At 31.9% G+C, this 16,353-nt stretch overlaps 1 long non-coding RNA gene across 1 annotated transcript; it reads left to right on the top strand.

Moving 5' to 3' along the window:
• The first annotated feature begins 12,556 nt into the window (after positions 1 to 12,556).
• On the top strand, positions 12,557 to 15,589 carry LOC107904059 (uncharacterized). Its single transcript, XR_005913467.1, has 4 exons — positions 12,557 to 12,983; positions 13,162 to 13,254; positions 14,308 to 14,362; positions 15,167 to 15,589. It is a non-coding gene; the product is annotated as an uncharacterized lncRNA (long non-coding RNA).
• The last annotated feature ends 764 nt before the right edge of the window (positions 15,590 to 16,353 follow it).

The following is a 16,353-nucleotide window of genomic DNA, read 5'->3' as shown; positions in this document are numbered from 1 at the left end:
AATGGTATAATAGTGGAAAGATGTTTAGAACAAAAGAATGAATCTAAATGTTTTCGAAGAAAGTTTCCTCCAATTGTGTAGATGTTCGTCTATGAATTATGATTGTATACATTAGTTCTAGGCTAAGGATATGCATGAAGTGATATTCTGGTTGCACTGGTCTTTCAAAGATAATTTGCATAGACTTATGAATAATAAGAATGAAGAAAATATGTGAAGAAATGAAGTCATCTGAATACAAAACTGGGTATAAATCATGGCTTGGTAATTAGATGTTTATAGAAAGGAAAGATTGAGTTTAAGGAAAGTATTTTTCAGAAGCAAAACCATGTGATTGAGACCGACAAGATCTTTATATGAATTATCATATACTATTTCTAAGTATCAACTAAGGTAAATGGTGTTCACTCACTAAGTTCTTATGAACTTATTCGTGATATATGCTTTGTTGCTGGTATGAGTATTGTGAGACTGCGCCAGGAGGCACTATGCTAGGACTACGCCAAGGGTATAAGTGTATCGGGTTATTATGCATACAATGTTGTGGTGGTGGCGTATAGTATTTTGTGTTACTGTGTTAAGTTGTCTTTAAAAGTCTGTTTCTTAGGGTATTTTTGTAAAGTAAGGGAATTGTATGGAAAGGCTTTGTAATAAATTATTTCAGGTACTATCATTTATTTATTTATTTTATTATTTATGTATTCAAATAATTGAGAGATAATGTTGTAAGCCAGTAAAAGTTTTTGAGTGGATTAAAGTTGTTAAATGTTACGTTTGGTAACATTCGAAATCTGGATTTGGTGAATCAAATCGAGTTTAAGGTGTTACATTTAGTCACTTGTGACGTTCATAATGTGGCATACCTTGATCTTGAGTGGATGATAAACTATGTATGCATGACTTGTATACTTTAATGTAAGTAAAAGCCTGAGTTCAAATATATAATGAACCAAAAAGCTGGTGCGTTTGGTATCCAAATTTTGTAGTATATAGCATCATTCAAAATAGTAGAATTCATAGCCCAAGACATAAGTAAATGATACTTTATCATTGGCATTACATGATACATGAAAAGTAAACGTGGCTATAAGTCATTTTTCTTTGTGATGAATGACTGGATTACTATTTGATAGTATTTGACTTTCCATGAAGGAAGATGTCATGATTATCATGAGATAAAATGGGATCATATTGGGAGAACGGATTTATCCCAAAGAGATTAAGGATATCTTATGAGGGTAACAAACTTATGACAAGGTCATTAGACAAGCATTGATTGAGTAGCTTTTGTAATGGTATGTAATAGGGGGCAGCTTAGACACGATACTATAGTTGAATGAATTCGTGACTAAATGATTTTATAATTAATAGGCGAAAAACTAGAACTTAATTATAAATCATTTGAGCTATTATGTACAATCTATCCCACTGCTAGCTGGTTGAAACAAAAAATGAATTGCATGTTGAATCAAATGAACAAAAATGTATATGAATGATAAAGTTAGAGAAATGGTTGCATTTGAAAATCAATGTTGTTTCTCACTAAGTATGGAAATAACATGCGGATTAATTTAAGTTTTTTGAATTATTATGTAATTAAATAATTAAAGTTAAAAAATTGAATTAAATTAATTGGTCATTATGAATTTGTTGAATGTAGAAAGTAAATATATTTTCTCATGGATTCTTTTACGATAAACTTTTCATGATTTTAATGAAATTAAAACTGGGTTGAGAAATTTATTTAATTGGAAATTTTAATTTATTTAAATTTATTTAATAAATAATATTTATTTTGGGAAATAGAAAAACATGTATCAGGTTAGATTAAATTATAATGTGTTGGGTTAAAAGTTCAGGAAGCACATATAATTGAACCCAATATAGGAGAGACCCGAATCTCCATTACAATACATGTGAAGGGAGGCACATCCTATTAGCCACCCCTCTCTCCTAATTCAATTAAAGGATTGAGTGTTCTATTAAATAAGTATTATTTGTGTTTTACTAATTAAACTAGAGTTTTTCTATCTCTCCATATAAATAGATGAAACTGGTAGGGCTAAATATACAACTTTGATATATCGTTATTCTACCCGAAAATCGTCAAAATTTATTTCTAGGTATAAATTCTATTTTCAGGAATAACAATTCTATCGGTTTCTATAAGAGAGAGATTTACTTTCCTACTAAAAGTAAGAAGATTTTGATTCTGTGTTTGATTCAAAAGTGTTCGAGCCCACACTCGAAGTAGTTTTTGGTATGAAAATACATCTAATTGAAAGCTAGAAACGTCTAGGATCTATCTTGCTCAAAGCTTAGGTACTTTTCAGGAAAAGTTCATTGCTATAAATATCACAAATCGACTCGGTTTTTAAAATTTTATTTTTCTACTATGCATGAAAATCTTTTTCGAACTGGACTTTTTCCAACAGCAAGTAGAATAAATCCTAAATCTGTTTCTAGATTTATTCACTTGTGATTTTCATAGTGTGGCATACCTTAATCCTGAGTGGATGATGGACTATGTATGCGTGACTTGTATATTTTGATGTAAGTAAAAGCTTGAGTTCAAATAGGTAAGGAACTGAAAGTTGGTGCGTTGGGTATACGACTTCTGCAGTATGTAGCATCATTCACAATAGTGGAATTCATAGCCCAAGAAATGAGTAAATGATATCTCTCATTGGCAATACAGGATAGATGAAAAGTAAACGTAACCATAGGTCATTTGTCTTTGTCATAAATGACTTAATTACTATTTGATAGTAATTGACTTTTCATGAATCAAGATGTAATGTTTACTATAAGATAAAATAGTATCATATTGGGGGAGCAAATTTATGTCAAAAAGATTAAGGATATCCTATAAGGGTAACACATTTATAACAAGGGAGAACTCAATCACAATACTATAGTGAAATGAATTTGTGACTAAATAAGTTTATAATTAATAGGTGAAAAATTAAAATTTAATTCTAAATTATTTGAGTCCTAATTATATGTATCCAATCAGTCCCTCCGCTAGCTCATTGAAACTAGAAATGAATTGTATGTGGAATCAAATGAACAAAAATGAGCAGAAATGATAACGTTAGAGAAATGAGACACGTTCAGAAATAAATGTGTTTTCTCACTAAGTATGGAAATGAATTGAGAATTAATTTAAGTTTTTAAAATTATTATTTAAATATAAAATTGAAATTCAAAAATATAATTAAATTAATTGGTCATTGTGATTATGTTGAATATGGAAATTAAATATATTTTCTAATAGATTTTGTGATAGTAAAGTTGTCATGACTTTAATGGAATTAAAATTGGGTTGAGACAATTATTTAATTGATAAATGAATTTAATAAATAATATTTATTTGGGGAAATAGAAAAAAACATGTTGTAACAACCCGTTTTTAGTGAAATCGGAACAGTGATTTTGGGATCACAAATTCGAGGTCGTAAAATTTATTTTAATATTATTTTGTGGTCTACAATATAATAATATGATAGTATAAAAATTTCGTTAAGAAATTTATCATTTGTAGGCTCAATTTGTGAAAAAGGACTAAATTATGTAAAGTGCGAAAGTTGTGTTTTATTAGCTAAAGGAGTTAAATAGCTATAGAACTTTAAAGTGGAGATACTTATGTGGTAATTAGACCATTAAAGGTGATAGTGGATGTGCATGACATGGTAATTGAGTAATTTTTAAAGTTAGGTAAGGGTAAAAAGGTAATTAGGTAAATAAAGACTAAATTAATAAAAGAAAAGATGTCATCTTCCTCCCTTATTCATGCTTCAGCCAAAATTCACCATTAAAAGAGAAGAGAAATTTTGTTCAAGCCTTTTTCCTTGCATGTAAGTGATTTCTTGTCCCGTTTTTGTTGATTTTTATGTTTTCGGGATCGTTGTAGCTTAATCTAGCTAAATGGAGGATTAATTTGCAAAAATATTGAATAGTTTGATATTTTCCATTGATTAATATAATAGGGTTTTGATGTTTAATGGAAGAAAATGAATCTTTGTTGTTTGTTAAACAACTTTTGTTAAGAGATTTGTATTGAAATTGTCAAATAGGGGCTAAATTGAAAAATGTAAAAATTGTGTGTTAAATGTGTGAAATTGTGGAATATATGGGCTGCTATGAGCACCTATAAAATTCAGCTAGGCTTGGTGTAGAGAAATTTGCATGAATTTCATTTTACGAGCCTAGGGACTAAATTGTAAAGAAGTCAAATGTATAGGGGCAAAATGGTAATTTAGCTAGAACATGAAATTTGTATTAAATTGAATGGGTTGAGAATTAAATTAGTTAAATTTAATTATTTAGATCAAGAAAAACCACGTGCAGAATTAGATTGAGGCAAAGATAAAGCGGTAGATTGATTGGTCGATTTAATCCATACAAATTTGAGGTAAGTTTGTATGTTCATAAGCACTAAATTATATGTGTTTTAAATGTTTTATTATTATAATTGTGAAGATACAAATCCACGGAATTGTTCGACGAAGTATTGACGATGTAGATATCCCGATTGAACCTTAGGAATGGATATGATACAAATGACATGTCATTAGGGGTTACCGTGTTTTGGGTGCTGGTCTCGTACGTCCTACTGGTGGCTGAGTTTCTGGGATGTGTTGCAGTTACTTTACAGCTTGTGTGAGCAGCACCGTGTAGCTACATCTTGACTGAAAACTTGTGTAAGCAAACCTAGTGATAGCTCGAGAGTGAGCATCTATATGAGATATGAGACAGATGTGGTTTTGACCACGTATTGGCACTTAGTGTGCGAGATACTCGAGTATCTGATAGTATTCCAAATGTTTCAACGGGTACAGATGATGATACGAGGTTATAAGAGTTGATACGAACCAGTACAGGTATTCATGTGAAATATGGAAAGTAATTCATAGTTGATGTGTTCATACATGACTAACATAATTGTGATTATGTGTTAGGCTTTGGGCCAATTGGAATTTACCTATGTTTTAATTATGCTTATCTAAATTATGGACGAATGGTAAGTGTTATTTATTAGTTATATGAACTTACTAAGCTTAATTGCTTACTCTGTTTTAATTTCTGTGTTTTATAGTGATTCAGAAGCTCGTTCAGTTTGGAAGTTTTCGGAGATCGCGTCGCATTATCAAACTCTCATTTTGGTATTTTGGACTTTGTATAACTTGGTTAAATGGCATGTATAGGTGTTTTGGCTAATGTAGCCTACATGTTTTGTGGAGTTTTGGCCATTTATTTTGGCTTGAATATGGTATGTGTTTGGTTATATAAATATGTATAAATGATCTTATGGTATGTGATGTATAGTTGCTTGGTGAATGCCTTGTTTGTGTATTGGTATTATGGGTACCAAATGGTTGAATTTGAGATGTGGCATGCATGATAAGTTAGGCACAATGTTTCACATATAAGTTTGACCATTTAGGTATATTTTAGAAGTGTGATTGGTATGTTTTAAAGTGGTCAATGAATGTGTTTATGGGTATCATGTTGTATGTGTGAATGTTACATATTATAAACTTGATATTGGTTGGTTTTGAATGCTTATTTATGTCATGGTTGTATGTGCATTGTTGAACTTAGGTTGGTACCACATTGGGTGAGATATATGGCTTGGAAAATAACATATTTCTGTCCACACGGGCAGAGACATGGGCGTGTGTCCTCTGCACTTTGAAAAATTTCCATCTTTTTCTAAAAATTCCTTAAGTACTCAATTTAGTCCTGGACCACTTTTAATGACTATTTAGGGCCTCAAGGGCTCGTATTAGGGACTATATGAATGAATTTGAATGGCTTTTGTTTGGAATGAGATGGCTCGTATTAGGGACTATTGAAGTCCAGTAATGCTTTGTAACCTTGTTCTGGCGTCGGATACGGGTTAGGGGTGTTACACATGTGTTGGGCTAGATTAAATTATAAAATTCTTGGTTAAAAGTCCAAGAAGTACATGTAATTGAACCCAATACAGAAGAGGCACAAAATCCCTCTCTCTTTGTTAAGCTAGGAGACTAGTTTTTCTATCATATAAATATTATTTATATTTTATTAATTCAACCAAATTTAAGTTATCTCTTCCGATAAATAGATGCCACTGGTATTCTGCACGAAAATAGTGAGAATTTATTTTCTAAACGTAAATTCTATTTTCTGGAAATAACAATTCTACTAGTTTCTATTGAGAGAGAATTAGTTTCCTACTGAAAGTAAGAAATTGTTTATGGTTCTTTGTTTGATTTTTAATTGTTCGAGTCCACACTCAAAGCTATTCGTGGCACAAGAATAACAGAGAAGATTATTCAGTTGAAAGCCGAGAATGTCTAGAATTCATTTTGTACAAAGTACAAGTACTTTTTAGGAATGTTTATTGCTATAGATATCACAAATTGTCTCGATTTTCAAAATATAACTTTTTGTATGACAAAAATCTATTTTTAAACCAGATTTTTGCCAACAATGGAAGCCCAAGATTGAAATATGGAAGCCTAATCAATCAGCTTGAAGTTCAAGACTCTTTCTTGCTTCTTAAGTAACTTAAGGAATGAGTACTTTGAGCCCTAATCGTGCCTAGTTGTGCGAACACTGAGCAAAAAAATTCGCAAACAAACAAAATAAAAATTAATTGAAGTGCACAGTTTACTACAAGTGTCACAAGTCAATTGTAATGTTTATAAGTGTTACAATGAAACATGAAGTATTTTGAGGATCAAACCCAAAGGAGACAGTGCGACAAAATCGATCTACAATAACCAAGCATGCAATAGGAAAATCTAGCTAGTTTATTTATAGAAAACATAGTACAACCAATCATAAAGAAGACAATTATGTTAAAATCTAAACTAAAGTGGATAAGTTAAGAACAATCCAATTTTGTGAATTTAAATAATAGACAATCACTATGGTTTATTAGTATCCATGTTAATGGTAAATTCCTAGTTTTGGGAGCTAGAATACCTAATTTTCCTAATTGGTCCAATTTTACCTTCCGGTCACCATTTTACCTAAATTAAACAATTTAATCCAATTTACCTCTCAATCTCACTAGATTAAAATAACTAATCGAATCAGTACACAATAGGATTTCTTCTCAGTTTCACTTATTTAGATAGTCCCCTAGAGTCTTATATTCCAGGTTTTCAATTTTATTTGATTTAGTTTAAAATTTACAATCTAGCCCCTAAAGCTCAAATCAACCAATTAACACTTCTATTAATCAACCACATATAAAATTATTTCATATCCATTATCAATCCTAGTAACGCAATCAATTTCATGCTAAATCACACAAGAAAATTAACATAAAATAAATCAACTTTAGAAATGCTCAATAAAATCGGTGAAATCTTTTAATCGATGAAAGTTTGATGCATTAAATCCTCGAATATTGAAAGCCCAATTGATAAATAGTGAAATCGGATGACGAAAACACCAGAAATCTACTAAAATATTAAAGAAATGGAAAAAGGTACAAAGTGGTCCCTCTACCTTTTGCTAAGAAAAGTAAACTGCAAAAAAAGTAAACTGCAAAAAATTCTTTTTGTGAGTATTCTATAATCTAACCTAAAAAGCTAAGTACCAAGAATCTATCAAAAGTGACTTAAAAAGTATAATTTATACTCTGACAAAAGTTTGACCTAGAAAGGAAAATTTTGCCCTTACTTAAAATCTAACTTAAACCTTGTTGGACTGAAAAATGCCCTTCATAATTTTAGGCTCGTCAAAGTCGGTGTCACAACATTAGCTCTTTAGTGTTGCGATATCTCAATAGATTACTCCAAGTGCTGCGTTTAGTCTTCAGTGTCGTGAAAACAACCGTCAAGGGTCGCAACATCCTTCTTAGGTAAGCTTTGACGTCTTCATTTCTATGGATGCGGTCGGTGTTGCAACATTACTAGCTCAGTGTTGCGACCACAAAGGTTGTGTCGCGACATCACCACCTTGGTGTTGCAACTTCGAAGGCAGTCCACTTGAATATGTATCTTTAAGAATTCCAGATCGTTAGTTGATACCAAAAGCCTTGATTTTGTGACATCAACGCCGTGGGTGTAATGACCCTGGTTCCAATTTAGGCTCCTCTCCTCATTTTTTCATTAACCATGTGCTTAAAACAAGCTTAACTCAAAATTTAAACTTGTAATGGCATAAAATTGTCATTTTATTCCAAAATACATACAAGTGCAATAAAATCTAAGACTAAGCTTGAAATCTAATAAATGTAAAAAAGTAATAAAAAAATTATAAACTACTTAAAAATAAGGTCTTTAAGTGTTTAAAAAGCTTAATTTTCCTTTTGTAAATTTGACACATCAAGCACCAAGGAACTTTGATTCAAATATGAAAATTCTATAATGCCTTTACCAGACCCGATTGCCGAGTTCAGGAATGGAGTGTCACAATTGAACCGATTCGGTCTAATACTTTAATAAGAAAATTCTTCAACTGACTTTATTCTCTTATTACAAAAACTTCTTACAACAGGGACTTTAAACAGACATAGTTTGATTGCCTTGAAAATTTGAATTTATAAGAAAACTACTTAATTACAATACATCGAACCCCGGGGTAAAGCCTCTGAAGGTACCTTATTTCTATGTGCATGGCACCTACTGCCAATGACTCCCAATCTAACACGATCTAGCTTGGTCCCTCCTTAAGATTATTATTCACCCATCAGGTCCTGCAAACATAAATCACAACCAGTAAGTTCAAAAAACTTAGTGAGTTTCGTTATTGCATTGCTCGAAAACAGACCCCATCTTGTAGGGGGTAATAAATGAAAAAGACTTAAACATGTTAATCTCCCCGATTGATATGCGAAATTTTACCTTAATCTAGAATGATAGACTCTAACTCATTTTTTAAGCTTATCTATTGGTAGAGAGATCGTTGAGCGTCCTTCCCGTGGTCAGCCCTATTACCATTTGACTAGTTTAGGTGGTTTTTCTTAGATGCTTTCCCATTACTTCGGACTTTGTCCTTTCCTCACATAAACTTGATATCCATCAGTATGAATCCATTTTTCCCACTCTGCACTTATAAGGTTGTCCTCCTAAACTTTCTCCCTAAGGATCGTTTGGTTAGGTCTTCCTTGGCGAACATTTAAAATCTAATTAGTCTTTCTTAGACTCACTTTTCTTACTATAGTCCTAAAGGACTTGCTGACATTTCATCAACAAGATTAACTAAAAAGAATCCATGCCACTATGCCAAACTTACTCACAATTCACCTCACACCCGGGTAAAAAGTTGTTTGGATTACTTCCAAGTAATCCACCCTAGTTACATTACTTTGCTTTTAAGGTGTAACACGTCCGTCTGTTGTGGACCATTTTTGCCTACAATATCCTGCAGCCTGTTCTCTAATTCAAGTTTATGATTTCTCTTATATGATGGTTCCTTACGAAACTAATTCAATGGCGGGTATACCCTTAATAGTTTCCCCTCAAAGAGGAGTAGTCTTGACAAACATAATTATCACTTGGAATTCCCTATTAGCGCCTCTTTCCATCCATGGGTTCCAACTAATCCTCTCGTTATAAACTTGACTGTCTATGGTATATACGATTACACCTCCCTAACAACCCACGATTTCATCGAAGCCTTATACTGAGAGTGAATCTCTCGTTAACATTTTAAGGTCTTTCTTTAACATACAAAATTTCCTTGAGTACTTTCTGGCGGTTCCTTTAACATTTTTCGTTTGCCTGCATGCAAGGCATTACTGTCATGTCATTCCCAAGTCCAATCATTGTTAGGTTAATTCCCTATGCCCTACTAGCCTCCTTATTTATCATTAAGATAGGCTTTTCCCATTTCTATTACTTCTATCTTTCTTGGGGGATTCTTCAATCCCTCTGGCCAACAATCTCTTTCCAATATTTTCCTTTTCTTCTACCCAATTTTCCTCATTCGCATGATATTCCATGACTACCGTCTTGTTGAACTACCCCATGTTTATTGTCCCCGTGGACTATCCCATGTTTACTGTCCTAATGGACTCCCTATGTTTCCATAGCCAAGCTATGGTCTTACACATGATTTCCCATGTTTAATGTCCTGATGAACTACCCCGTATTTATTGTCCCTGTAGACTCCATTGGTTACCATAGTCGAGCTATGATCTTACACCTATAACCCCATGTTCAATGTCCTGGTAGATTCTATTGGTTGCCATAGCCGAGCTATGGTTTTACACCTTTAAACCTCTTTTGAGGTGTCACCCTGAAGGACCTTATCGCCATCGTGGTATTACCCCATAGAGCCTACTGACCACCATCACAAGTCCAATCATTGTTAGGTTAATTCCTTATGTCGCCCTGAAGGACCAGTCGATATCATTCCACAGTATTGTCATATTCCCTTACTTCTAACCTTGGTGCTCGAACACCGTAGTGCTCCCTCCGTAAGGCCTAGAGCTTCGCATATCACGATTTACACCCAACGAATTTCTTATGGTGGTAAATAGAAATTACATTCCCTAAACCACCCACCAAATCCTGACTTCATCTAACTTGTCAATAATCTTCCCTCCATACTCCAACATTATAAACATGCAACACATGCATTTCAAAAACATATGATCATGGAGTACGCTACTTTTTAGGCATGGAATTGTAACTATATCATACATATCAGAACTCATTTGTGGATACTCATATATCTTATTTATTCATACCATTCTCAATCAACAGAGTTCATACATCATCACAAAACTCTCTAATCTCAACATAGATTCATGCTAGACATATAGCATCCCAGGAACGAAGTATAGAAGCTCACCTGATGCGTTTTTGCCTCGTCAGCTTAGCTTTTCTGAATGCTAGAGCTCTCATTCTTCTTAGCAGCTAAGCATGGCAATCAAAGTCACAAATTAAACTTGACATTCCAGCTAAAAACTCAATTTCTAGAAACATGCAAAACCCCTCAAAGGTTTTGAAAATTCTTAACTTTATTCCTTAAATTTATGAACACTGAAGGACTTAGAACCTTACCAGCTCACTGGATTATTTACTTTTTCGACTCAAACCTCATGAACACCATTTCATGCAGGGCTTCCAGTAATTATCTCTTCTTTGGAGCAACCAAAGAAGAAAAGGAAGAATGGACAAAAACTAAACAGAATTGAGAAGAATTTCCCACTGGGAAACCATTTCTCAACTATATATAGCCCTTCACTTATGATTATCAACCCCATAAAAACCAACCGTTGGTAATCATTTTGTCTCTCACTAAAAATCTAGTCGGTTCTTATCCAACTGAACCAAAATTTGAACTCAACTATGTCCAAACCAACCACTAATTTTTCTTGATTTTCTATTAGAAACCACCAACTTACAATTTCTTTCAATTTAACTCCCAATTGTTCCTAATTTTTGGACTTAAGAAAAATCAGGTGTGACAAATTCAACCAAAATAAGATTAGAAAAACCATAGAAAAATTGAAAATCAAATAGAATAGAAGACAAGAAGATAGAAAAATCCTTAAGAATTAGGTAAGCAAAAAGAGCCTTCTTGAGCAGCAAGAAACTTGCAGCAAATCAAGGTTACTATACCTTCTTGGACCTAAAAAGTTAAATTAAAAAGATGGAGAATAAAACAAGAATTTTTAGAATTAAAGAAGTAAGAAAATAAGCAAAGATAGAATGATGAAACTAAACGTAGAATATGATGGATGGTAGGCAGCAAATATAATTAGATATGAAGCATAGCCTTCTTTAATGAACCTGCACCAATAAAGAATTATATTGGTTTTTTTATCAACCCCCTTAATCAACTAGAATTAGGAAAATTGATATTATGATGAACTTCCTCTACAATCCTTAAAGAATTGAAGCAAAAGTCTACAAAAAAATAATAAGAAACTATTCTTATAAGAAAGAAATATCTTGGAGTGTTTTATTAATAAAAAATAAATCTTACATTAGTGTCTCTTACAAAGCATAATGTCATATATATAAAAAGAGAGAAAAACCTAAACTACTTGAGAAACAAGGAAACAATCCCTTCCTCTGTCTTCAAGCAATTTAACCTAGTATAGTCTTATTCTTCAAGCTAAAGTACACTTATTTATAATAAACTAAATTACGATTGTACCATTAATAAAATCACAGTTTGCACATGATAATTATAATATATAGTTGGACTCATAAAATAACATAAATTAAACTTTAAAATTGGCCCAAAACTAAACCAAAACTTCAAAATTCGTAATTCCTAAATTAATCATATCTAGAATTTTTTTGTCTATACAGTTTTCAATAAAATAGTCAAAACATAAACTCCCGAACTCAAAATAATGTGTTTAAAAGAGTCTCGCAAAGCTAAGAGGTAACTCTACAATCTGTATGAAGATAACTAAACCAATCTTACCGAAAAATACATTTCAAATCGACTGATCTTCTAATCATAGAAAATGACCTCTTTAATGAATTTATTTTAATAAATTTCAACATATCCATACATACATCAGATAAGTGATATTAGCTTAGCTCAATTGTATCTATATATATTAACAGGGACTTTTTGAATTTTGACATTTTGGTAATTATTATTCTCTCAAATCAAATTCTTCAAAGTTCTCTCAATCTCTTCCTCTGCTCAACCTTTTCCTCAATCACACTCGGTTAATGTCATCATCTTTCCACCTTATCAAAAACACTTATCGTCACACTTACAACCCGTTTAGTTGGATGGAATTTCCATTCCATTACGCCTCTATTCTGCGCGCTACAGTAAAGCAGTCGTTTGGTTCACCGTTTAGGTGATTCCACGGAATTGCTATTACAGTCTCATTCTCTCATCTCACCGTTTAGGTATTCAGGGGTTGGGGTCTGAATACCCATTCAAGGTAAGACCGAATAGGTTTTAGACGAAAATAGCCTGCCTCTCTTCTTCTCAAAATTCACTCCAGATTTCTTCCTCCCCAAATCAAGCATCCATTCACCCCTTATCTGCATCTCCCGGTACGTTTTCTTTTTCTTTATTTTTCTTGATTCCTTTTAGTTCTTTCACCTCTTTCAACTTTCCTTTTCCCCTTTTCGGTTGAGACTTTTTCTGCTTAACTTTTATTTTCCCCTTTCAGTCACGTTTTCTTATTCTTGTTTACACGAATTGAACTTATGATTTTTCTATTGGATGCAGTGAAATCCAGAAGTACCAGCAAAGTACTGAACTCCTCATCAAGAAACTGCCTTTCGAAAGGCTCGTTCGTGAAATTGCCCAAGACTTTTTAAGGTAATACCATTAAATTACTGCTTCTTCTTCATTTCTGTTTAATTATTGTAAAGAAATTAAAACTTAAGCTCAAAGTATTGTTATGGTTATGGTTATATAAGTTAAATGATAAATTTAATATTATTTTGATGTTGATGTTTGAGAAGTCTTATTGGAATCTTCAGATTGAATTCTTCTGTTGTAAATTGATGGAAGAAATCATACTTTCTTTGATTGTTTGTTTTGTTGCTGTTGACAATTTTTGAAATCATACTTCTTTTTTCTTTCATCTCCCAAACTTTGTGCTTTCTTTGTTATCAAGTACTTCTTTTTTTGTATTTGGTACAATACATCTTTAACGAGTAATCTTAAAAATTCTTGCTTTTGAGGTTAGGTTTCTTTCAATTATAAAGATATATTTGATCATGGTATTTTAATTACTGTCTAATATATTTGATCATGGTATTTTGATTACTGTCTAAAGTTTGTGATTTCAATCAAAATTACTCGAATTTTTCGTTTCTTTTTGCTCACATGTTGGCCAAATCACATGCTTTGTATGGTATACTGTGTACCGCAAGATCTTACACTATAGTGTTCTTTTTCTTTTGGTTATAATTACAGTATTTACAGTTCTTATTTTCTGCAAATACATGAAAAATGTTGTTGCTTGATTGTTTATTCAGTTCTTTCTCTATTTATGCTAATTTTGCTATATAAGGAGTTGTTTTTTATTTTCTGGTATTATCTGATTGACTCTGTCATTGATTTTAGTATTTGGTTGGTTGTCTTATTTTATAATGTTTGATTTTGGAATTTTAATAAACTTTTGTTACCACTCGATGAGGAGGATAATAAAACTATATATGTTTGAAAATGTATCATTGTTTTGCATTGAATTCAAGATTATCTCTTTTTGTGCAAAGGTGAAAAGAATATCTTTGATGATGATCTGATAAGACCAGACTAGACTGAGTCATTGTTGAACGAATGCGTTAATTGAGCATGGTGATTATAACTATTTGAGAGCTGATATTATATGTAATTAATGTGATGATTGTGAACCTTAAACAGTTAGCAGATGATTATGATCTGTGCTGATGGATGCTCTATGATTGATCGAAGAATGGTAAGCTATCTGTCCATTCTTAGTGTTTCTTTCTTTTGTGCATGTATGTGTGCGTTCCTGTTCATATGTGTAATGTTCCTTACCAATCTTATGGGCGAGACGTGCAGTGCATGTGAGGAAATAAAGGTAGCAAAAGATTATGAAAATTGAAATTTTGATATAATAAATATTATTCTTGGAAAAAATAATGTAGCAGATGGTTCTTTTATTGTTATAGCTGAGTGGTAGAGAGAGAGTGGAGTAGCATAACCAATAAATATCTGGTTCCTTGGTTTTTATTTAATAGCATGCTGCTTCTGCCAACATGTTGATGCGGTTTACTACAATTATCCAACTGCAGTTAATTATTTGTTTGTTTAGGCCAATCTACTCTTGGTTTTGTACCATTATCTTATTGATATATGTGATGGAGAAAACGTCATTGCTTACCAATGATATATTTTCTCAAATGCTGTTTTGGCCTTGAGTGACAGCATGGTAATAATATTATCCTGTCTAAATAAAACAGTTACTTAAGATTTGCATTTCAACTTGAGGTATTATTCAAGTAAGGTAAATGAAAAGGCCATACTTTGTTAACATTTCGTTTTTGACTCATATACCATGGTAGTCTCAGGTTCAACTCTGTTATAATTAATAATAACAAGAAGCATGTACAAATATGAATTCTCTCCTTTAAATGGATTCTGAATTCTTCAAACTCATGTACAAATATGAATTATTTCCTTTAAATAGATTCTAAATAACCACTCAATGAATTCTCTACAGTGTTGATTTTGCAAATATGCATGTTATGATTTTCAGGGACAAAGTTCTTTGTAGTTTGTGAACCTGGGACACAACACATGGAGGCTCTCTTGAAAGTTGTTTATGAGCTCTACACAGATTATGTTTTGAAGAACCCCTTCTATGAGATGGAGATACCCATACGATTCGAACTCTTTGACATCAACCTGACATAGGCAGTACAGAAGGATCGTGTTGCGCTTTTAGGTCGATAAGCTGTCCTGGAACCTTTTTCTTTCCAAAATGTCACCATCTCTTATCTTCATCTGTACACTTTTGATGGAAGATTGCTATCAAGTTTGTATAAAACTATGTATTGGGATATCATCAAGCTCTTTTGTTTAGCTCATAAGTGTTGAATTATTTATAACATATGATGATTTCTAGAGTTGCTTCTCCCAATTAACATTTATAAAATTAATGAAAAAATCCGTTGAATTATTTGTTTGCTATTGTTTTTCAATCTTTATCTAGGAAAAAGTTACAGCAGGGGAGATCTTATGAATGAAACATTCATAGTGAATCATTTGCATTCATTCAAAAATTAAATTATATATATTATGATTTTAGTATTATATATTATGATTTTAGTAAATTCATATAAAAATATTTAATATTAAGAATTTTATTAAATTATATATTTTTATTAAATTATATTTAATAATAATTATTTTATATTATATTTTATATTATTATATATTATGATTTTAGTAAATTCATATAAGAATATTTAATATTAAGAATTTTATTAAATTATATTTAATAATAATTATGTTAAAATATGATTAAATTATTTATTATTTATATTAATAATTTTATTAAAATTTAATAACAATAACAATAATCATCTACCTAAAAAAAATTCTGCTAAGGGTATTCTAGTTATTTTAGTTTTTTTCCTTATGCTATTACAACATCATTCCATTCAACCAAACACAAGAATAGTATTACATTTCTATTCCATTTCATTCAACCAAACAATTGAATTACTATTACGCCTCTATTCCATTACAGTTCTATTCCATTACACCTCTATTCCATTACAGTGAACCAAACGTGCCCTTAACGTTTCAGGGTAATGGTAATATGGACGGATTGTTTTAGAACACTCTGTGCTAATTTAGACGGGTAATTTTACGGATATTTGGAAAACCTTATGTTTTTGCCTTACAGTGTAGCACAAAGCAAGGATAGGTTTAACATTT

Source organism: Gossypium hirsutum, chromosome D05 (genome assembly GCF_007990345.1).
Source record: "Gossypium hirsutum isolate 1008001.06 chromosome D05, Gossypium_hirsutum_v2.1, whole genome shotgun sequence".
NCBI lineage: Eukaryota > Viridiplantae > Streptophyta > Magnoliopsida > Malvales > Malvaceae > Gossypium > Gossypium hirsutum.
This window is presented reverse-complemented; position numbering and strand designations above follow the sequence as displayed.